General features: G+C 45.1%; 1 protein-coding gene and 1 pseudogene across 2 annotated transcripts in view; both read left to right on the top strand.

The window, feature by feature from the left end:
• Window positions 1-22,839, top strand: part of LOC124552467 (protein timeless homolog) — a 480,403-nt gene that overhangs the window by 120,711 nt on the left and 336,853 nt on the right. The gene's annotated exons all lie outside the window — the stretch shown is intronic.
• Window positions 15,298-15,415, top strand: LOC124552847 (annotated as a pseudogene).

Here is a 22,839-nt window from a genome sequence, read left to right as displayed (position 1 = left end):
TATACTCACACTTTTACATATATACTGTTAGAACAGAGAGGCTTAAGGAATTCTGTGATTATGTGGGAACTGAATATTTGAATGTAATGTGTCACTTCAGAACTCGCTGGTTATCACTGTTTCCAGCAGTTGAAAGAGTAATCCACCTGTTTCCTAAATGAAGACAAAGCCCCCAAAATATTGGTTCAGTTTTTCAGTAACCCTTTAAGTGAAGCCTACTTATGGTTCATTCACAGTCAGCTTAGCACTTTGCAGCGTGAGATAAAGGAAATTGGGCGATGCACGAAAAGTGTAATAGAGGTAAATGATGTTTTGAAAAATACTCTGGAAACTGTTACTAAGAGGAGAGAACAGTCCGCATCTCGTGGCCGTGCGGTAGCGTTGTCGTTTCCCACGCCCGGGTTCGATTCCCTGCGGGGTCAGGGATTTTCTCTGCCTCGTCATGACTGGGTGTTGTGTGCTGTCCTTAGGTTAGTTAGGTTTAAGTAGTTCTAAGTTCTAGGGGACTGATGACCATAGATGTTAAGTCCCATAGTGCTCACAGCCATTTGAACCATTTAGGAGAGAACAGCAGTTCATATCTTTTAATGTTAAAACTGTCCTTAAAGAGCAGAAGTATCAGAAGCCACGGAAAGGAGTTTTAGAGAAGAAGTTAACAAGTTTTATGACACTTGTGTAGAATATCTCAGCAAGTGGAGCGCCTCATATTTACCCTCATCGCCGGTGTTTGATTGGATGTCACTGAAGAGAGTGCCAAAATGGGAAAGTGTTGAAGAGACAATTTCTTATTCGAAGAGTAAAGAGATTGAAATCGGTGATTCCATTCTCTTTGATCAGTTCAGCATACTGACAAATTTTGTTGAAGAAAGTCTTCACAAGTGGAATGATGAAAAAAAAGGAAAAAAAACACCATTGGAATGTCATGAGAAGTGGGTGAGTTTTTTTAAAAAAAGCTCTGACTGTCTTCAGCATTACTCTGAGTTGGTAATAATTGCAAGGTATTTATTTGCAATCCCAGCCCATAATGCCAATGTGGAAAGAATATTTTCGTTCATGAATATCCAGTGGACTGATGAAAGAAACAGAATGGAGGTGGACTCTCTTGAAGCAATCCTGCAGATCCTGTACAACTACAAAATGGATTGTGCCGAGTTTTATGACTGTGTCTCAAAGAACAAAGACATGATCAGGAAGGCTGGAGGCAGTGAAAAATACCATTTTCTCCAAGGACAGTCAATTCCATTTACAAGTGTACAGTAATATTAAAGCGCATGTTAATATTAATTGATTAAAAGTTGAATGGCTGTAAAACTTTGTAAAATCGTAATACATTTCTTTATTACTGTATATGTTTATTAAATGTCATTAATTATACAGATAATCTAGATTGTATCAATCTTTTGTATCTTCTTATTAGTTGTAATAATCGGGTTAACAAAATGTATCAACAAAACATTAATATTTAAAATTAAGAAACCTGGGTACATGTGGAATGAGGTGGCCATTAGCACCTGGGCGAATGTGTCCCGGTTTTCACCGAAAATAATTTGGTCACCGTAGCTTAGAGCCATTTAACTTAAAATTACATTGCGAGAAAGCAGTGGTCAGGATTAAGAGCAAATCTGCTCAAGTAACTCTTTCTTCTTTAGCTGAGAAGCTCCTGTTCTACGATGAGGTGCCATTAAGCATATTTATTAGGGCACCTTTGAGAATTTTATACGCTGTTAGCCGAGTTAATATTTTTCCTATTAAAATTCCTATGAGAGACACTTCTAAAATATGTAGGCTATATTTCTTTAGTTTACCTAATTTTGCGTTTGCACACACGATGTTTTTACAGCTCTTACTGTCTCAGCTGTCTGATGTAACAAACAGAAAATTTATAAGTTTACGTAATGACACTTGCAACAACGAATATCCCACTAGACCGTTATAGACAATTGTTGCTGCATTCACTGTCTCATATTGTTGCTGCTTTCGTTGCGTCACGTCCGTGACCCATTCACGAATGTTTAAAAAAACCGTTCAAGAAAAGACTTCACATTCATCCCTGAGCGTACGAAGAATTTCCAATGTTTCATATATCAGTCTATAAATAATAGATTATTTGTTATTGCTCCAGTTGTCGTTGTGAAGGGTCATTGGACGGCAGACATAATACCTATGCATGTAAGTCGTTACATGCAAGTCACACGAATGCAAGTTTTAGCTCATCAAAAAAGTTTAAAAAATCAGTTCTCCTGAAAACGATTAGGATTTAGATAGTGGTTCGTAATATTTCACACCTAGCGATTGCCACAAATACAGAACGTTAGAGCAGAAAACATACCTAAAGTAAAGAATTTTCGTCACATTCAACATAAAATGCTTTTTTGAAATTTTCGGTTTCAGCACAGCGGTTAAATTCAACCCGTTTGCCGGTATCTGTCTTGAGCGTCGACAGGCATGTGAAAGAAGAGAGCTGTGCCAAAATTAGCGCAATAGAATTGTGACTTTCTTATTAAATTTTATGAAATGTACGACACGCGACTGTCTATATGTGCTTTATTAACACTCCGGCTTTGGTTAATAATCATCGTAACCGGATAAAAGTGCAGATTTACATAACATGTCATATCCTATCAGTGTGGCAATATTCATTGTGACTTATTTACTGTCGGAACTTTTCGTGTTACTGATTTTTAAGTTCGAACTTTTCAGACCTGTTAGTTTAAATAGTATATTCTGCATATGGTTTTTTTGCAATCAACTACAATAATTATAAATACGAAAAACTTGGAGAAGTTGTCGGTGGATCCTTGCTGAGCGATTTCCGATGGCTCGTTACAGGAATAAATTGATGCTAATCTGATGGACTTATAATGTCTTTGGAACTGTGACAGATGGCTTTTGATATTAAATGCGAACCAATCAATTACTCATTATGACATCACGACGGTAATTCTGTCCGTGTGGGGATATGTTCTGACCTCAATGTACGAAGCAAATTATGTGAACAGTGCAGCAATCATACAAAAAGTGGACACTATTCTTGTTCATCTACTCTGCAAGCTACCGTAGAGTGCACGGCTGAGGGTGCATAGTACTATGTTATCGCTGGTGATTTCCTATTCCATTTGCGTATATTCTCATGTAGGCAGCATGATGATCGCACAGTCGTCTTCGAATATGGGTTCCCTAAATTTACTCATCCGTTTTCTTCAACCGAAACGTCCAGAGTTTCGGATTCAAACCCAGCCACTTCTTAAATCTATTCATATATACGTAAAATGTGTATGTGTTTTCCTCATCCGCTCGTAAACTACTGGACCGATTTCAACCAGACTTGCTGCACATATCCCGTACTGCCAGACAACAGTCGTTACGGGGGTCAGAATCACCTACCTGTCATAGTTCACGACATATGACGTACACTGTGTGATCACAAGTATCCGGACACCCCCAAAAGCATACGTTTTTCGTATTAGGTGCATTGTGCTGCCACGTACTCCATATCGGCGACCTCAGTAGTCATTAGACATCGTGAGAGAGCAGAATGGGGCGCTCCGCGGAACTCACGGACTTCGAACGTGGTCAGGTGATTGGGTGTCAAATGTGTCACACGTCTGTACGCGGATTTCCACACTCCTAAACATCCCTAGGCCCACTGTTTCCGATGTTATAGTGAAGTGGAAACGTGAAGGAACACGTACAGCAGAAAAGCGTGCAGGCCGACCTCGTATGTTGACTGACAGAGACTGCCGACAGTTGAAGAGAGACGTAATGTGTTACAGGCGCCGGCCGATGGTGGCCGGGCGGTTCTAGGCGCTTCTGTCTGGAACCGCGCGACCGCTACGGTCGCAGGTTCGAATCCTGCCTCGGGCATGGATGTGTGTTATGTCCTTAGGTTAGTTAGGTGTAAGTAATTCTAAGTTCTAGGGGAGTGATGACCTGAGATGTTAAGTCCCATAGAGCTCAGAGCCATTTTGTTACAGGCAGGCATCTATCCAGACCATCACACAGGAATTACAAACTGCATCAGGATCCACAGCAAGTACTATGACAGTTAGGTGGGAGGTGAGAAAACTTGGATTTCATGGTCGAGCGGCTGCTCATAAGCCACACATCACGGCGGTAAATGCCGAACGACGCCTCGCTTGGTGTAAGGAGCGTAAACATTGGACGATTGAACAGTGGAAAAACGTTTGGAATGACGAATCACGGTACACAATGTGGCAATCCGATTGCAGGATGTGGGTATGGCGAATGCCCGGTGAACGTCATCTGCCAGCGTGTGTAGTGCCAACATTAAAATTCGGACGCTATTGTGTTATTGTGTGGTCGTGTTTTTGTTGTTTTGCGTGGCACTATCACAGCACAGGCCAACATTGTTGTTTTAAGCACCTTCTTGCTTCCCACTGTTGAATTCTTTCTTCCCACTGTTGAAGAGCCATTCGGCGATGGCGATTGGATCTTTCAACACGATGGAGCACCTGTTCATAATGCACGGCTTGTGGCGGAGTGGTTACACGACAGTAACATCCCTGTAGTGGACTGGCCTGCGCAGAGTCCTGACCTGAATCCTACATAACACCTTTGTGATGTTATGGAACGCCGACTTCGTGCCAGGGGTCACCGACCGACATCGATACCTCTCCTCAATGCAGCACTCCATGAAGAATGGCCAGCCTTTCCCCATGAAACCTTCCAGCACCTGATTGAACGTATGCCTGCGAGAGTGGAAGCTGTCATCAGGACTAAGGGTGGGCCAACACCATATTGAATTCCAGCATTAACAAGGGAGGGCGCCACGAACTTGTACGTCGTTTTCAGCCAGGTGTCCGGATGCTTTTGATCACATAGTGTAGTTCATGAGATAAGGCGTCATAAACACTGAGATGCGTGAATAGCTGCCGCACTGTGCATGACTTTTAAATTTATAACTTCTCAGCTACTAAATCTATTGGCAACATAATTCGCAGGCAGTATTCATATATGTCGCTCAATGTTCCAGCAGGAGTGTATCGTTGTACGACACATAATTGAAGTGATATGTTGTCATAAGCACTGAGAGACGCGAAAAAATTCAATGCTCCATCATTCCTGAAGATTAACTACACTACTGGCCGTTAAAGTTGCTACACCACGAAGATGACGTGCTACAGACGCGAAATTTAACCGACAGGAAGAAGATGCTGTGATATGCAAATGATTAGCTTTTCAGAGCATTCACACAAGGTTGGCGCCGGTGCCGACACCTACAACGTGCTGACTTGAGGAAACTTTCCAACCGATTTCTCATACACAAACAGCAATTGACCGGCGTTGCCTGGTGAAACGTCGTTGTGATGCCTCGTGTAAGGAGGAGAAATGCGTACCATCACGTTTCCGACTTTGATAAAGGTCGGATTGTAGCCTATCGCGATTGCAGTTTATCGTATCCCGACATTGCTGCTCGCGTTGTTCGAGATCCAATGACTGTTAGCAGAATATGGAATCGGTGGGTTCAGGAGGGTAATGCGGAACGCCGTGCTGGATGCCAACGGCCTCGTATCACTAGCAGTCGAGATGACAGCCATCTTATCCGCATGGCTGTAAGGGATCATGCAGCCACGCCTCGATCCCTGAGTCAACAGATGGGGACATTTGCAAGACGACAACCATCTGCACGAACAGTTCGACGACGTTTGCAACAGCATGGACTATCAGCTCGGAGACCACGGCTGCGGTTACCCTTGACGCTGCATCACAGACAGGAGCGCCTGCGATGGTGTAGTCAACGACGAACCTGGGTACACGAATGGCAACGCGTCATCTTTTCGGATGAATCCAGTTCCTATTTACAGCATCATGATGGTCGCATCCGTGTTTGGCGACATCGCGGTGAACGCACATTGGAAGCCTGTATTCGTCATCGCCATACTGGCGTATGGTATGGGGTGAAATTGGTTACACGTCTCGGTCACCGCATTGACGGCATTTTGAACAGTGGACGTTAAATTTCAGGTGTGTTACGACCCGAGGCTCTACCCTTCATTCGATCCCTGCAGGATAATGCACGACTGCATGTTGCAGGTCATGTACGGGCCTTTCTGGATACAGAAAACGTTCGACTGCTGTCCTGGCCAGCACATTCTCCAGATCTCTCACCAATTGAAAACGTCTGGTCAACAGCGGCCGAGCAGCTGGCTCGATACAATACGCCAGTCACTACTCTTGATAAACTGTGGTATCGTGCTGAAGCTGCATGGGCCATCCAAGATCTGTTTGACTCAATGCCCAGGCGTATCAAGGCCGTTATTGCGGTGCGGTAAAAGGCCAGAGGTGGTTGTTCTGGGTACTGATTTCTCAGGATCTATGCACCCAAACTGCGTGAAAATGTAATCACATGCCAGTTCTAGAATAATATATTTGTCCATTCTTGGTGTAGCAATTTTAATGGCCAGTGGTGTATATTGTTCTTAGAGTTGAATACTGTTCTTAGAAGGAGATGAATCAGCGGCATTAGTCAATGGAAACCACTGCTTAAAAGCCACATAAATGTTTATCCGCAGGACATGTGTCATGTAATTGAAAAATGTGTCATGATGATCTCTCCATTGGGGAAAAATCCCGTACTAGTCTCCAGTTGCAACCTCAGAGGGGATTGCCAAGGTGGAGGAAAGGATCCAGCTGATGGGTGGACCGAGTGAGGTGACCATCTGAAAAAGATTGAATAACCGAAGAGAGGGTAACAATCTGAGAGTCGGGACGTGGAATGCCAGAAGTTTGAACACTGTAGGGAAGCTGTAGTGGGAATCATTGAAGTGAAATGCAAATAAGATGCAGATTTCTGGTGAGACGAATATGTTGTCATATCAACAGCAACAGAATGTAGTATAATAGAGTATAATAGGAGTAGATTTGGTTATTGGTTATGAATAAGAAAGTAGGGCAGAAGATGAGTTACTGTGAACAGTTTTGTGTTAGGTTATTCTCTTCAGATACGCCAGCAAACCAACGCCGTAGTAAGAGTTCAGGCACACATGGCGTTGTCGCAAGCTGAAGATGAAGAGATAGAGAGAGAGAGTATATGAGATATTGAACTGGTAATTCAGTACGTAATGTTGTTGAATTGGTAATTCAGTACGTAATGTTATTGAACTGATAATTCAGTACGTAATGTGAGATGGAACTTTAACATCGTTGGGATTGTAACTCGGTTGTGGCAGAAGGTGTAGAAGAAAGAGTTACGAGATAATGTAATCTTGGTAGTAAGAATGAGAGAGAAGAAAGACCAATTGAGTTCTCCAATAATTGCAGTCAGTAATAGCAAATACACTGTTCAAATGATCAAAAATCACAAAAAGAGGACTTGTAAAAGGCCTGGATGTACGGAAAGGATCCAGTTGATGGGTGGACCGAGCGAGGTGGCGCAGTGGTCGCACATTATTCGGGAGGACGACGGTTAAATTCCGCGTCCGGTCATCCTGATTTAGGTTTTCCGTGAATTCCCTAGATCACTTCAGCCAAATGCCGGGATGGTTCCTTTGAAAGGGCACGGCCGATTTCCTTCCCCATCCTTCCCTAGGCCGAGCTTCTGTTCCGCCTCTAATGACCTCGTTGTCGACGGGACGTTAAACACCTCCTCCTCCAGCTGATCAGCTGATGGTAGTCAGAGATTCCGAAATCAGATATTGGATTGTAAGGCATACTACTAAGGAGGGCAACGTGGTTTTCCCCTGCACTATATTCGCAATGTGGTTGTCTGTTAGACCGTTCAGTCAGCTGATATTCAGGCCATTCCATGTACCTGTGGCTGTACGCTGCCCTTCACGTGGCCACTTCGACTATTTTAAGGTATTTTCCGTTACTTTATTTGTCTGAGCTTTTCCCTCCCCTTTGTTTACCTTCATACATGTATTCCCGGTTTTTGTGCTTTTTAAGTTTATAAACTTGGTTTTGTTGCAGTGTATTTTGTTCGAAAGTTCTTTATTGAGAATGTAGATGGTTTGTTATCATCGTTCTGACTAACCATCCTACTAACCAGTGATATGTAGGGTCGAACGCTGTGGTAGCCTTTTGTGACCGGTAATTTGCTTGGCGAATTGTGTTATTTATACACACATCAAAAAAAGTTTTGCATCACCCCGCTTTCCAGAACTCCTGAAGATAGACGTTGACTGTGGATGTTGTATCGCAGAGGCAGTCCCTTTGACTGTTCAGAGATGTCACTTGCCCGCGCCCAGAGATGTAAACAAACATGCATGAGCAGCGCCTATTAGACGGGGGGGGGGGGGGGGGGTCCGACAGCCGATGAGTTCCAGTCATTCCACCAGGAAGGAGGTACACCGTTCGTGTTGTCTGAAGTCGAACCGTGCCTAGGCGGTCAACACTGCGGTTCCATCGCGTCGCGTCCGCATTCTTACTTCTTGCTAGGAAGGGCTCTCAACAAGGGAAGTGTCCAGGCGTCTCAGAGTGAACCAAAGCGATGTTGTTCGGACATGGGGGAGACAGTAACTGTCGATGACATGCCTCGCTCAGGCCGCCCAAGGGCTACTACGGGAGTGTATGACCACTGCCTACGGATAATGCCTCGGAAGAACCCTGACAGCAACGCCACCATGTTGAATAATGCTTTTCGTGCAGTCGCAGGACGTGTTACGACTGAAACTGTGCGCAGTAGGCTGCATGATGCGCGATTTCACTCCCGACGTCCATGGCGAGGTCCATCTTTGCAACCACGACACCATGCAGCACGGTACAGATGGGCCCAACAACATGCCGAATGGACCGCTCAGGACTGGCATCACGTTCTCTTCACCGATGAGTGTCACGTATGCCTTCAACCAGACAAACGTCGGAGACCTGTAGACGACCCGGTCTGGGTGAACGCCTTAGGCACACTGTCCACCGAGTGCAGCAAGGTGGAGGTTCCCTGCCGTTTTGAGGTAGCATTATGTGGGGCCGACGTACGCCGCTGGTGGTGATGGAAGGCGCCGTAACGGCTGTGCGATACGTGAATGCCATCCTCCGACCGATAGTGCAACTACACTCCTGGAAATGGAAAAAAGAACACATTGACACCGGTGTGTCAGACCCACCATACTTGCTCCGGACACTGCGAGAGGGCTGTACAAGCAATGATTACACGCACGGCACAGCGGACACACCAGGAACCGCGGTGTTGGCCGTCGAATGGCGCTAGCTGCGCAGCATTTGTGCACCGCCGCCGTCAGTGTCAGCCAGTTTGCCGTGGCATACGGAGCTCCATCGCAGTCTTTAACACTGTTAGCATGCCGCGACAGCGTGGACGTGAACCGTATGTGCAGTTGACGGACTTTGAGCGAGGGCGTATAGTGGGCATGCGGGAGGCCGGGTGGACGTACCGCCGAAATGCTCAACACGTGGGGCGTGAGGTCTCCACAGTACATCGATGTTGTCGCCAGTGGTCGGCGGAAGGTGCACGTGCCCGTCGACCTGGGACCGGACCGCAGCGACGCACGGATGCACGCCAAGATGGTAGGATCCTACGCAGTGCCGTAGGGGACCGCACCGCCACTTCCCAGCAAATTAGGGACACTGTTGCTCCTGGGGTATCGGCGAGGACCATTCGCAACCGTCTCCATGAAGCTGGGCTACGGTCCCGCACACCGTTAGGCCGTCTTCCGCTCACGCCCCAACATCGTGCAGCCCGCCTCCAGTGGTGTCGCGACAGGCGTGAATGGAGGGACGAATGGAGACGTGTCGTCTTCAGCGATGAGAGTCGCTTCTGCCTTGGTGTCAATGATGGTCGTATGCGTGTTTGGCGCCGTGCAGGTGAGCGCCACAATCAGGACTGCATACGACCGAGGCACACAGGGCCAACACCCGGCATCATGGTGTGGGGAGCGATCTCCTACACTGGCCGTACACCACTGGTGATCGTCGAGGGGACACTGAATAGTGCACGGTACATCCAAACCGTCATCGAACCCATCGTTCTACCATTCCTAGACCGGCAAGGGAACTTGCTGTTCCAACAGGACAATGCACGTCCGCATGTATCCCGTGCCACCCAACGTGCTCTAGAAGGTGTAAGTCAACTACCCTGGCCAGCAAGATCTCCGGATCTGTCCCCCATTGAGCATGTTTGGGACTGGATGAAGCGTCGTCTCACGCGGTCTGCACGTCCAGCACGAACGCTGGTCCAACTGAGGCGCCAGGTGGAAATGGCATGGCAAGCCGTTCCACAGGACTACATCCAGCATCTCTACGATCGTCTCCATGGGAGAATAGCAGCCTGCATTGCTGCGAAAGGTGGACATACACTGTACTAGTGCCGACATTGTGCATGCTCTGTTGCCTGTGTCTATGTGCCTGTGGTTCTGTCAGTGTGATCATGTGATGTATCTGACCCCAGGAATGTGTCAATAAAGTTTCCCCTTCCTGGGACAATGAATTCACGGTGTTCTTATTTCAATTTCCAGGAGTGTATATCGGCAGCATATTGGCGAGGCATTCGTGTTCATGGAAAACAATTCGCGGCCCCATCGTGCACATATTGTGAATGGCTTCCTTCAGGATAACGACATCGCTCGACTAGAGTGGCCAGCATGTTCTGCAGACATGAACCCTATCGAACATGCCTGGGATAGATTGAAAAGCGCTGCTTATGGACGACGTTACCCACCAACCTCTCTGAGGGATCTACGCCGAATCACCGTTGAGGAGTGGGACAATCTGGACCAACAGCGCCTTGATGGAGTTGTGGATAGTATGCCACGACAAATACAGGCATGCATCAGTGCGAGAGGACATGCTGCTGGGTATTAGAGGTACCGGTGTGTACAGCAGCAATCTGGACCACTACCTCTGAAGGTCTCGCTGTATGGTGGTACAACATGCAATGTGTGGTTTTCATGAGCAGTAAAAAGGGCGGAAATGTTCTTGTTGAGCTGTCTTCCAATTTTCTGTACAGGTTCCGGAACTCTCGGAACCGAGGTGATGCAAAACTTTTTTTGATGTGGGTAATAAAAATAGCTTTACAGCCGAGGCTCTCTGTTTATATAAGAACGAGACATATTGAACATGCATCCGTGTGATCCTAAAGGGCCGAAATGAACCAAATAAATTGAAACTTTGACTACCACACTTTCGTACATTTAACAGAGTTGGAGACGCCAGAGTTTTGACTTTGGACACGGTCTACGCGCTTTGTAACTCCTTTCGCCTTCCGGTGGCGGGCCGAGAAGAGAAGACGCCACATTCCCTGTTCCGGCTGGCGCGCGCTCCTATTCACGTCCACGCGGGGCTGGTAACGCATCACTGGCCGCTCCCCCCTCTCTTCTTTCGTGTTCGGTCGAGGACGAGATTTGTTTACTCCGGTATTTCACTGCGTATTTTCTCCTGCTCCGCTTGAAAGCGTTCCTCTGCTCACTCGTTTGTGCGCCTTTAGCGGAGGAATCTTCGGTCGAAACTTCGCAGCATGCTTTTGACTGCCGTACCAATCACGCGGCGAGATGCACCGCGGGAACACACACGCCTCCACTTTGCTGTTTGCTGGCAGTTCACTGTGCCTTCTACGGCTCCTCGTATGTGCTAGAGACGACACCACGGAATCTGTGGACTACGCCGGTATTGGTTCACAAGTTGCTGGGATTTCAGCTGATGTATCGTCTCCCCTTTACACGATATTTCATCAGCGTCTGTGTTTCGGTAGAGCAAATGATTAAGTTACTTAAAAGAAAATCCGAGTAAATACCAGTAGGACTCAAGTATCGAAGGTTCCGTACAAGGTTATGTATCTTGTGTATACATATAGTTCATCTGTCACGAGAATCGAGAATTTCCTCGAGTTTTACCTCTTATCAATACCCATACTGGCAAAATATCAAAATGTGTGACATAAATGGCCGTATATTGCATGCATTGTGTCGGAAGCTTAAGGTTTTTACACCGCCACGATCAAAGACTTGTGACATAAAAGAAATGGTTCTGAATACTATGGGTCATAACTTCTAAGGTCATCAGTCCCCTAGAACTTAGAACTACTTAAACCTAACTAACCTAATTACAATACACACATCCATGCCCGAGGCAGGATTCGAACCTGCGGCCGTAGCGGTCACGCGGTTCCAGACTGAAGTACCTAGAACCGCTAGGGCCACCTCGGCCGGCCATGTGACATAAGATTTCGACTTGATACCTTCGCCCGTTCCTGAGAAAACGGGCCGGCTGTGGTGGCCGAGCGGTTGTAGGCGCTTCAGTCCGGAACCGCGCGACTGCTACGGTCGCAGGTTCGAATCCTGCCTCGGGCATGGATGTGTGTGATGTCGTTAGGCTAGGTTACGTGTAAGTAGTTCTAAGTTCTAGAGGACTGATGACCCCAGATGTTAAGTCCCATAGTACTCAGAGCCATTTGAACCATTTGAGCCGCGCGGGATTAGCCGAGCGATCTTGGGCGCTGTAGTCATGGACTGTGCGGCTGGTCCCGGCAGAGGTTCGAGTCCTCCCTCGGGCATGGGTGTGTGTGTTTGTCCTTAGGATAATTTAGGTTAAGTAGTGTGTAAGCTTAGGGACTGATGACCTTAGCAGTTATGTCCCATAATATTTCACACACATTTGAACATTTTTTTGAACCATTTGAGAAAACGGGTTTTAACAGATGGACGGACAGACAGATGGATAACTAATGACACATTTTGTTCGTGATTTAGTTATAAATTAATTTTCGGAAATTTTTGCTTACTTGTACAGTGAAAGATTGCTTCTTTCCAAATTTCATGATTATAAAACAAAGGGGTAAGTTATCCTTGAGGTTTTGACGAGTCAATTTGCGAGTATCAAAACTGTGTGTCATCAATGGCCCTATTATCTTTTGCTGCATTGACCTACAAGCTTTATTTTATTACGGTATCAGGGGCCACAGACTTTACGTGCTATGTGACATAAATGTCATCTTCTTACGTCTACTTGGTCCTGAGAAAAAGAGGTCTTAACAGTATAACGTGGGCGTGTCATTTTGATTTTTGTAAGTTATCGCTGTGCACGTCTGAGAGAGATCATTTTACGTTACTGCTCAACAATCTTTGGTCTTCTTGCTGCACAGTCTTCGCCTCTACGCTTTCTGATAAACATTCTTAGCTGAAGTGTGGTAGATAATGGACGTATTACGTAGTGCTGTGTTGGCTAGTGATTATAAAGGACAGCAAGAATGATGTGTCTACTGAAGAGCGAAAAGAATATAAATTTTGAATTTTATATATATATATATATATATATATATATATATATATATATATATATATATATATATATATATATATACAGGGTGGTCCATTGACCGTGACCGGGCCAAATATCTCACGGAATAAGCTTCAAACGAAAAAACTGCAAAGAACGAAACTCGTCTAGCTTGAAGGGGGAAACCAGATTGCGCTATGCTTGGCCTGCTAGATGGCGCTGCCATAGGTCAAACGGATATCAACTGCGTTTTTTTAAATAGGAGCCCCCATTTTTTATTACATATTCGTGTAATACGTAAAGAAATATGAATGTTTTAGTTGGACCACTTTTTTCGCTTTGTGATAGATGGCGCTGTAATAGTAACAAACATATGCCTCACAATTTTAGACGAACAGTTGGTAACAGCTAGGTTTTTTAAATTAAAATACAGAACATAGCTACCTTTGAACATTTTATTTCGGTTGTTCCAGTGTGATACATGTGCCTTTGTGAACGTATCACATCTGAGAACGGATGCTGTTACAGCATGATTACCTGTAAATACCACATGAATGCAATAAATGCTCAAAATGATGTCCGTAAAACTAAGTCCATTTGGCAATACGTGTAACGACATTCCTCTCAACAGCGAGTAGTCGCCTTCCGTAATGTTCGCACATGCACTGACGATGCGCTGACGCATGTTGTCAGGCGTTGTCGGTGGATCACAATAGCAAATATTCAACTTTCCTCACAGAAAGAAATCCGGGGACGTCAGATCCGGTGAACGTACGGACCATGGTATGGTGCTTCGACAACTAATCCACCTGTCATGAAATATGCTATTCAGTACCGCTTCAACTGCACGCGAGCTATGGCTAGACGTCCACCATGTTGGAAGTACATCGCCATTCTGTTATGCAGTGAAACATCGGTAGAACATTACGTAGGAAATCAGCATACATTGCATCATTTAGATTGCCATCGATAAAATGAGGGCCAATTATCCTTCCTCCCATAATGCCGCACCATACATTAACCCGCCAACGTCGCTGATGTTCCACTTGTCGCAGCCATCGTGGATTTTCCGTTGCCCAATAGTGCATATTATGCCGGTTTACGTTACCGCTGTTGGTGAATGACGCTTCGTCGCTAAATAGATCGCGTGCAAAAAATCTGTCATCGTCCCGTAATTTCTCTTGTGCCCGGTGGCAGAACTGTACACGGCGTTCAAAGTCGTCGCAGTGCCTGGTGCTTAGAAATATGGTACGGGTGCAATCGATGTTGATGTAGCATTCTCAACACCGACGTTTTTTAGATTCCCGATTCTCGCGCAATTTGTCTGCTACTGATATGCGGATTAGCCGCGACAGCAGCTAAAACACCTACTTGGGCATCACCATTTGTTGCAGGTCGTGGTTGACGTTTCACATGTGGCTGAACACTTCCTGTTTCCTTAAATAACGTAACTATCCGGCGAACGGTCCGGACACTTGGACGATGTCGTCCAGGATACCGAGCAGCATACATAGCACTCGCCCGTTGGGCATTTTGATCACAATAGCCATACATCGACTTTTCCGCAATTGGTAAACGGTCCATTGTAACACGGCTAATGTATCACGAAGCAATTACCGTCCGCTCTGGCGGAATGTTACGTGCTACCAAGTTGTTATACCGTTTGTGACTATTACAGCCCCATCTATCACAAATAGAAAAAAGTGGTCCAACTAAAACATTCATATTTTTTTAAGTACTACTGTATATAAGAGAGAAGAAGTTTGAACTAAGGCTGTAGCACTGCTAAGGTAGTTTGTCGGAATGATTATTGTCAGCTAGTTAAGTTTGTTCACTTGCTCAGAGCTGAGAGAAAGTCTGCACTACTTTCCTGATCATTCATTAACATGCCAACTGATTGGACTATTTGACTTTTATTGAAATCCTGTGCTAACGTTGTATCCCTTGTAAGTCATTGTTCACTTTGTTAAGCATAGTAGTGTCAAGACCAAGCAAAGTTTTAGTCTGTCTCTTTGAATACATGCTTCATTGTCTTGCAATACCATTTCATAGGAATAATTACTCGCCCCATCCCACTGTTTAAAGAAGGTTTATCATTATGTTTTACCACATTTCGCCGGCGGCCTTGCCGCAGTGGTAACACTGGTTCCCGTGAGATCACCGAAGTTACGCGCTGTCGGGCTGGGCTAGCACTTGGATGGGTGACCATCCGGTCTGCCGAGTGCTGTTGGCAAGCGGGGTGCACTCAGCCCTTGTGAGGCAAACTGAGGAGATACTTGATTGAGAAGTAGCGGCTCCGGTCTCATAAACTGACGTACGGCCCTCAGTTTTCGTGCTTTGCCCTCAAATTCTTTAAAACTGGTAGATAACAACAAATGTCCTTAATTTCGTATTTTTTTGTCCTCAGTATTTGAGATACCAAAATAATGGAAATAAGAAGAACGTGCTGAACATATTAAACTAGAACTCTACTGTGTATACCAGCGTAACCAAATTTGGCATCAAATACTTATTTCATTTCATTGCAAGCATATGGGCTAATAATCGCGTGGAACTATTTTCCGGTATGCATGCATTTTTTCTTGAGTTTAGAAATTGTGATATACTGATGGCAGACATGCCGAAGTATCAGACGGGTAATCCGGATAATTGTGGTGTTATATTGTTTCTCTTTTAATTGAAGCGTTTTTAAAATGAACAGTAAATCTAATCTGTTCGAGCATCCAGTTTCTTGTGGTTAAATAAATAATTGAACCTTGATTGCATTTTCTGTTTAGAGTTCTACAACTTTTATTTGTCGCCCTGGTGGCACAGTGGTCGAAGCGGTTGGCTTCTGATTATTTGTGGGAGATAGGTGTGGGTTCGAATCCCTGGCCCTTTCCCATCCCTGAAGCCAGTGGCCCTAAATTAAGGACGAGCGACTCCTTACAGCCCATTGAGTTGCTTACTCCGTCTTCAGGCCACGAGTGGCCTACCGGGACCATCCGACCGCCGTGTCATCCTCAGTGGAGGATGCGGGTAGGATGGGCGTGGGGTCAGCACACCGCTCTCCCGGTCGTTATGATGGTATTCTTGACCGAAGCCGCTACTATTCGGTCGAGTAGCTCCTCAATTGGCATCACGAGGCTGAGTGCACCCCGAAAAGCGGCAACAGCGCATGGCGACGTGGATGGTCGCCCATCCATGTGCCGACCACCCCCGACAGCGCTTAACTTCGGTGATCTCACCGGAACCGGTGTATCCACTGTTGAGTTGCTTACGGTGGCCGTTAAATGTATGTATGTATGGTATTCTGCCTTCCGGCAGGTCTTGTCATGGATTAAGCCTCTTCCACTTTTGTTTGTCCATAGCCAGTTTTTTCATTTCTGAATATTTGCCTCCTTTCGTATTGTCCAGCACTTGATATCTTCTTTTTCCTCTTCCCGTTTTTCCCTCCACCATTCCTTCTATTCCTTCCGTCAGTAAACACTCCCTCGTCAAACAATGTCCAATCCAGTTCCGTTTTCTCTTTCTGACGACTTTCACCTTGTTTCTTTCTTCTCCAACTCTTCTTGATACTTCTTCATTCCTTACTCGGTCTTCCCACTTCACTTTTTCCATTCTTCTCCGTATCCACATCTCTAGTGCCTCCAATCTTCTTTCATCTTCCTTCCTCAATGTCCAGGTCTTCGCACCATGTAGTGCCACGCTCCAGATGTAGCATTTGGCAAGTCTTTTCCTCAGATCTTTGTTTAGTGGTCTTAAAAACTTATGTTAAATAAGTAAAGACGTATTACGTAACTGTTCCGTATACTTCTGAAAACAATTCGGTGTTTCAATGGTTCCTACTTTTCATATTTAGCCCTCATTTGCTCAGTTTTTCCGCTTTTCGATTTGAAATTAATTTTTTCCCCACTCCGCCGAATCCAGAATTTTGCTGCCATAGGAGGCCGCCTAGCCTTGCCTAATGCTAGAAACTGCCGTGCATAGTGTCAGACAACCTTTACGAAAGATTGTCATATAGTCCATATGTATGTGAAATGCATAAACGGTGTGTATTAGTATTATAAGAGTATCATCAGAGACAAGGGTATCGTATGGAGTGCCCCAAGGGAGTGTGATAGGACCACTGTTGTTCTCTGTATACATAAATGATTTGGCTTATGTGGTGGGCACAAATCTGCAGTTGTTTGCTGATGATACCGTGGTGTACGGTAAGGTGTCGAAGCTGAGTGACTGTAGGAATATACAAGACGACTTAGACAAAATTTCCAGGTAGTATGAAGAATGGCAGCTAGCCCTAAATGTGGAGAAATGTAAGTTAAAGTGGATGAGTAGGAAGGTCAAACCTCTACTGTTCAGATACAGTATTACTAGTGTCCTACTTGGCACAGTCAAGTCTTTAAATATCTGGGCGTAACGTTGCATAGCGATATGAGGTGCAACGTGAATGTGAGAACTGTGGTAGGGAAGGCGAACGGTCGACTTCGATTGGGGAGAATTTTAGGAAAGAGTGGTTCGCCTGGAAAGGAGACCGCATGTAGAATGCTTGTGCGACCTGTTCGTGAGTACTGCTCGAGTGTTTGGAATCCTACCAGGTCGGATTGAAGGAAGACATCGAAGCAATTCAGAGGCGGGCTGCTAGATTTGTTACCGATAGGTTTCAACAACAAGTAACTGTTACGAAAATGCTTTGGGAACTCAAATGGGAATCCCTGGAGGATAGGAGACTTTCTTCTCGAGCAACGCTATTGAGAAAATTTAGAGAACTGGCATTTGAAGCTGACTGCCCAACGATTCTATTGCCGCCAACATAGATTGTACGTAAGGGCCACGAAGATAGGACACGAGAAATTAGGGTTCATATGAAGCAGGCAAAAAGGAATACAAACGTCTCGAAAATGAGATCGACAGGAAGCGCAAAATTGCTAAGCAGGGATGGCTACTGGACAAATGTAAGGATGTAGAGGCGTATATCACTAGGGGTAAGATAGATACTGCCTACGGGAAAATTAAAGAGGCCTTTGGAAAAAAGAGAACCACTTGCATAAAGATCAAGAGCTCAGATGGAAACCCAGTTCTAAGCGAAGAAGGGAAAGCAGAAAGGTGGAAGGAGTATTTAGAGGGTCTCTACAAGGGCGACGTACTTGAGGACAATATTATGGAAATGGAACAGGATGTAGATGAAGATGAAATGGGAGATATGGTACTGCGTGAAGAGTTTGACAGAGCACTGAAAGACCTGAGTCGAAACAAGGTCCCCGGAGTAGACAGCATTCCATTAGAACTACTGATAGCCTTGGCAGAGCCAGCCCTGACAAAACTCTACCATCTGGTGATCAAGATGGATGAGACAGGCGAAATACCCCCAGACTTCAAGAAGAATATAATAATTGCAATCCCAAAGAAAGCATGTGTGACAGATGTGAAAATTACCGAATTATCAGTTTAATAAGCCACGGCTGCAAAATACTAATACGAATTCTTTACAGAGGAATGGAAAAACTGGTAGAAGCCGATCTCGGGGAAGATGAGTTGCAATACTGACCCTATGACTTACCTTAGAAAATAGATTAAAGAAAGGCAAACCTACGTTTCTAGTTTTTGTAGACTTAGAGAAAGCTTTTGACAATATTGGCTGGAATACTCTATTTTAAATTCTAAAGGTGGCAGGGATAAAATACAGGGAGCGAAAGGCTATTTACAATTTGTACAGAAAGCAGATGGCAGTGATAAGAGTCGAGGGACATGAAAGGGAAGCAGTGGTTGGGAAGGGAGTGAGAAAGGGTTGTAGCCTATCCCCGATGATATTCAATCTGTATATTGAGCAAGCAGTGAAGGAAACAAAAGAAAAATTCGGAGTAGGAATTAATATTCCATGGAGAAGAAACAAAAACATTGAGGTTCGCCGATGACATTGTAATTCTGTCAGAGACAGCAAAGGGCCTGGAAGAGCAGCTGAACGGAATGGACAGTGTCTTGAAAGGCGGATGTAAGATGAACATCAACAAAGGCAAAACGAGGATAATGGAATGTAGTTGAATTAAATCGGGTGACGCTGAGGGAATTAAATTAGGAAATGAGACTCTTAAAGTAGTAAACGAGTTTTGCTATTGAAGGAGCAAAATAAGTGATGACGGTCGAAGTAGAGAGGATATAAAATGTATACTGGCAATGACATGGAAAGCGTTTTGGAAACAGAGAAATTTGCTAACAACGAGTGTAGATTTAAGTGCCCTGAAGTCGTTTCTGAAAGTATTTGTGTGGAGTGTAGCCATATATGGAAGTGAAACGTGGACGATAAATAGTTTAGACAAGTAGGGAATAGAAGCTTTCGAAATGTGGTGCTACAGAAGAATGCTGAAGATTAGATGGGTAGATCACATAACTAATGAGGAGGTATTGAATAGAATTGGGGAGAAGAGAAATTTGTGGTAGAACTTGACTAGTAGAAGGAATCGGTTGGTAGGACATATTCTGAGGCATCAAGGGATCACCAATTTAGTATTGGAGGTCAACGTGTAGGGTAAAAACCGGAGACCAAGAGATGAATACACTAAGCAGATTCAGAAGGATGCAGTAGGTACTGGGAGATGAAGAAGCTTGCACAGGATGGAGTAGCATGGAGAGCTGCATCAAACCAGTCTCTTGACTGAAGACCACAACAACAACGGAGGCATACAGACAGTCGTTTTGCCTTCGCTGTGTTTACGAGTGGAACAGGAAAGGAAATGACATAGTGGTACAGGATAGCTTCCGCCACGTACCGTACGCTGGCTTGCGGAGTATCTATGTCTATAATCTTTTCCGTCTTGTGTGTTCTTCCATTGACTTTTCAGATGTGAGTTTTTAACGATTGAGTGATTTAGTGAAAATACATTTTAAATCTCCTTCATGGTCTTATTCGCTTCATTAGAGCTAGTATTCGACCCATCACATCCACTGGCTCCGTAATGGATCTGGTTCGTTTTACTTTCGAAATGCGGAACTGAGAGATAATTCGTTGGAGCCCTGTCGAGCACTGCGAGAAGTTCGTTTATTAAAATCGTTCCCTGTGAAGTTGGGCCGTTTGGTCTAAATTACGCCTCTCATCATTTCGAGGGTTCCGCATTAAGGGGAGGACAGTTTGGGCTGTTAAATTCAGCTCTGCCTTGCTCGGCCCATCTCTTACTTCCAGCAGAGAGTGTGTTTGTGTGTGTGTGTGTGTGCAGGTGGAGGAAGCGGAATAGAAATATTCGCCGGCCTGTCTGGCTGCGTTAACAGCGGTGACATCTGTCGGCAGCATCCCGACTCGCTGCAGCAGGGGAAGGGGACGCATATTAAGCCTCCCCCATATTCTCCGCACCCTCCCCGCCGGTTCCCCCCCCCCACCTTGCGGAACAGGCCGTGTCTGCGCTGTTTACATCACTGAGTTTTCATCTCAGTCCGTACCAGCAGAACATTGTGTGCAGGAACTGTTTAGTTTCAGCCGTGTTTTCGCTAACATTGCGTTCTTTCTGCATATAGTAATTAAGTCATCAGGCGATATACGGGATGGTCCATTGATAGTGACCGAGCCAAATATCTCACGAAATAAGCGCCAAACGAAAAAACTACAAGGAACGAAACTCGTCTAGCTTGAAGGGGAAACCATATGGCGCTATGGTTGGCCCGCTAGATGGCGCTGCCATAGGTCAAACGGATATCAACTGCGTTTTTTTAAAATAGGAACCCTCATTTTTTATTACATATTCGTGTACTACGTAAAGAATTATCATTGTTTTGGTTGGACCAATTTTTTCGCTTTGTGATGGATGGCGCTGTAATAGTCACAAACGTAACATTCCGCCAGTGCGGACGTATTTGCTTCGTGATACATTACCCGTGTTAAAATGGACCGTTTACAGATTGCGGAAAAGTCGATATCGTGTTGATGTATGGCTATTGTGATCAAAATGCCCAACGGGCTTGTGCTATGTATGCTGCGCGGTATCCTGGACGACATCATCCAAGTGTCCGGACCGTTCGCCGGATAGTTACGTTATTTAAGTGAACAGGAAGTTTTCAGCCACATGTGAAACGTCAACCACGATGTGCGACAAATGATGATGCCCAAGTAGGTGTTTTAGCTGCTGTCGCGGCTAATCCGCACATCAGTAGCAGACAAACTGCGCGAGAATCGGGAACCTCAAAAACGTCTGTGTTGAGAATGCACGCATACGATATTTCTGTGCACCAGGAATTGCATGGCGACGGCTTTGAACGTCGTGTACAGTTCTGCCACTGGGCACAAGAGAAATTACGGGACAATGAGAGATTTTTTGCACGCGTTCTATTTAGCGACGAAGCGTCATTCACCAACAGAGGTAACGTAAACCGGCATAATTTGCACTGTTGGGCAACGGAAAATCCTAGATGACTGCGAAAAGTGGAACATCAGCGACCTTGGCGGGTTAATGTATAGTGCGGCATTATGGGAGGAGGGATAATTGGCCCACATTTTATCGATGGCAATCTAAATCGTGCCATGTATGCTGATTTCCTACGTAATTTTCTACCGATGTTACTACAAGATGTTTCACTGCATGACAGAATGACGATGTACTTCCAACATGATGGATGTCCGGCACATAGCTCGCGTGCGGTTGAAGCGGTATTGAATAGCGTATTTCATGACAGGTGGATTGGTCGTCGAAATACCATACCGTGGCCCGCACGTTCACCGGATCTGACTTCCCCGGATTGCTTTCTGTGGGGAAAGTTGAAGGATATTTGCCGTCGTGATCCACCGACAACGGCTGACAACATGCGTCAGCGCATTGTCAATGCATGTGCGAACAATACGGAAGGCGAACTACTCGCTATAAAGAGGAATGTCGGTATACGTATTGCCAAATGCATTGAGGTTGACGGACATCATTTTGAGCATTTATTGCATTAGTGTGATATTTACAGGTAATCACACTGTAACAAGCTAGACAAGTTTCGTTCGTTGTAGTTTTTTCGTTTGTCGCTTATTTCGTGAGATATTTGGCCCGGTCACGATCAATGGACCACCCTGTACACTCTAAGACCAACGACGCACAACGGAGTTATAAAAATGGGACAGAAATCGGTAGATGTGATGTACATGTACAGACAGACAAATGAAAAAAGTTTCAAAAAAATTTGATTATTTCTTCAAGAGAACAAGCTTAACAAATCGAGGAAGTCAGTAACGATTTCATCCACCTCTGGCCCTTACGCAAGCAGTCATTTAGCTTGGCATTGATTTATAGAGGTGCAGGGTGTCCTCATGATGGTTACCGTGCCTAATTCGTCCAATTGATGCGTCAGATCGTCAAAATCGCGACCTTATTGCTTCAAACGTTTACAAGTGCGGAGGGATCCGGCGACCTTGCTGGCCAAGATACGGTTTGACAAGTTCGAAGGCAAGCAGTAGAAACTCTTGCCATTTGTGGGCGGGGATTATCTTGTCGAAATGTAAGCCCAGGATGGCTTATGTAACAAACAGCCAGCGTTGTTAGCAAAAATTTGCTAAAGTTCTTTGCCTATTTATTTCAGATTTTTACGCTATACTCTCATATTCAGACGGACATAAGCTATACTTTTTAAAACAGCTATGTACAGATTTTGTGTTAAAACAGACTCCAAGAAAGAAAATGCTGTTTTGTGCTATGAAAGTGAAAGATTTAGTTT

Source organism: Schistocerca americana, chromosome 10 (assembly GCF_021461395.2).
Source record: "Schistocerca americana isolate TAMUIC-IGC-003095 chromosome 10, iqSchAmer2.1, whole genome shotgun sequence".
NCBI classification, from domain to species: domain Eukaryota; kingdom Metazoa; phylum Arthropoda; class Insecta; order Orthoptera; family Acrididae; genus Schistocerca; species Schistocerca americana.
The sequence above is the reverse complement of the archived record's forward strand: the minus strand, read 5'-3'. Positions and strand labels throughout refer to the sequence as shown.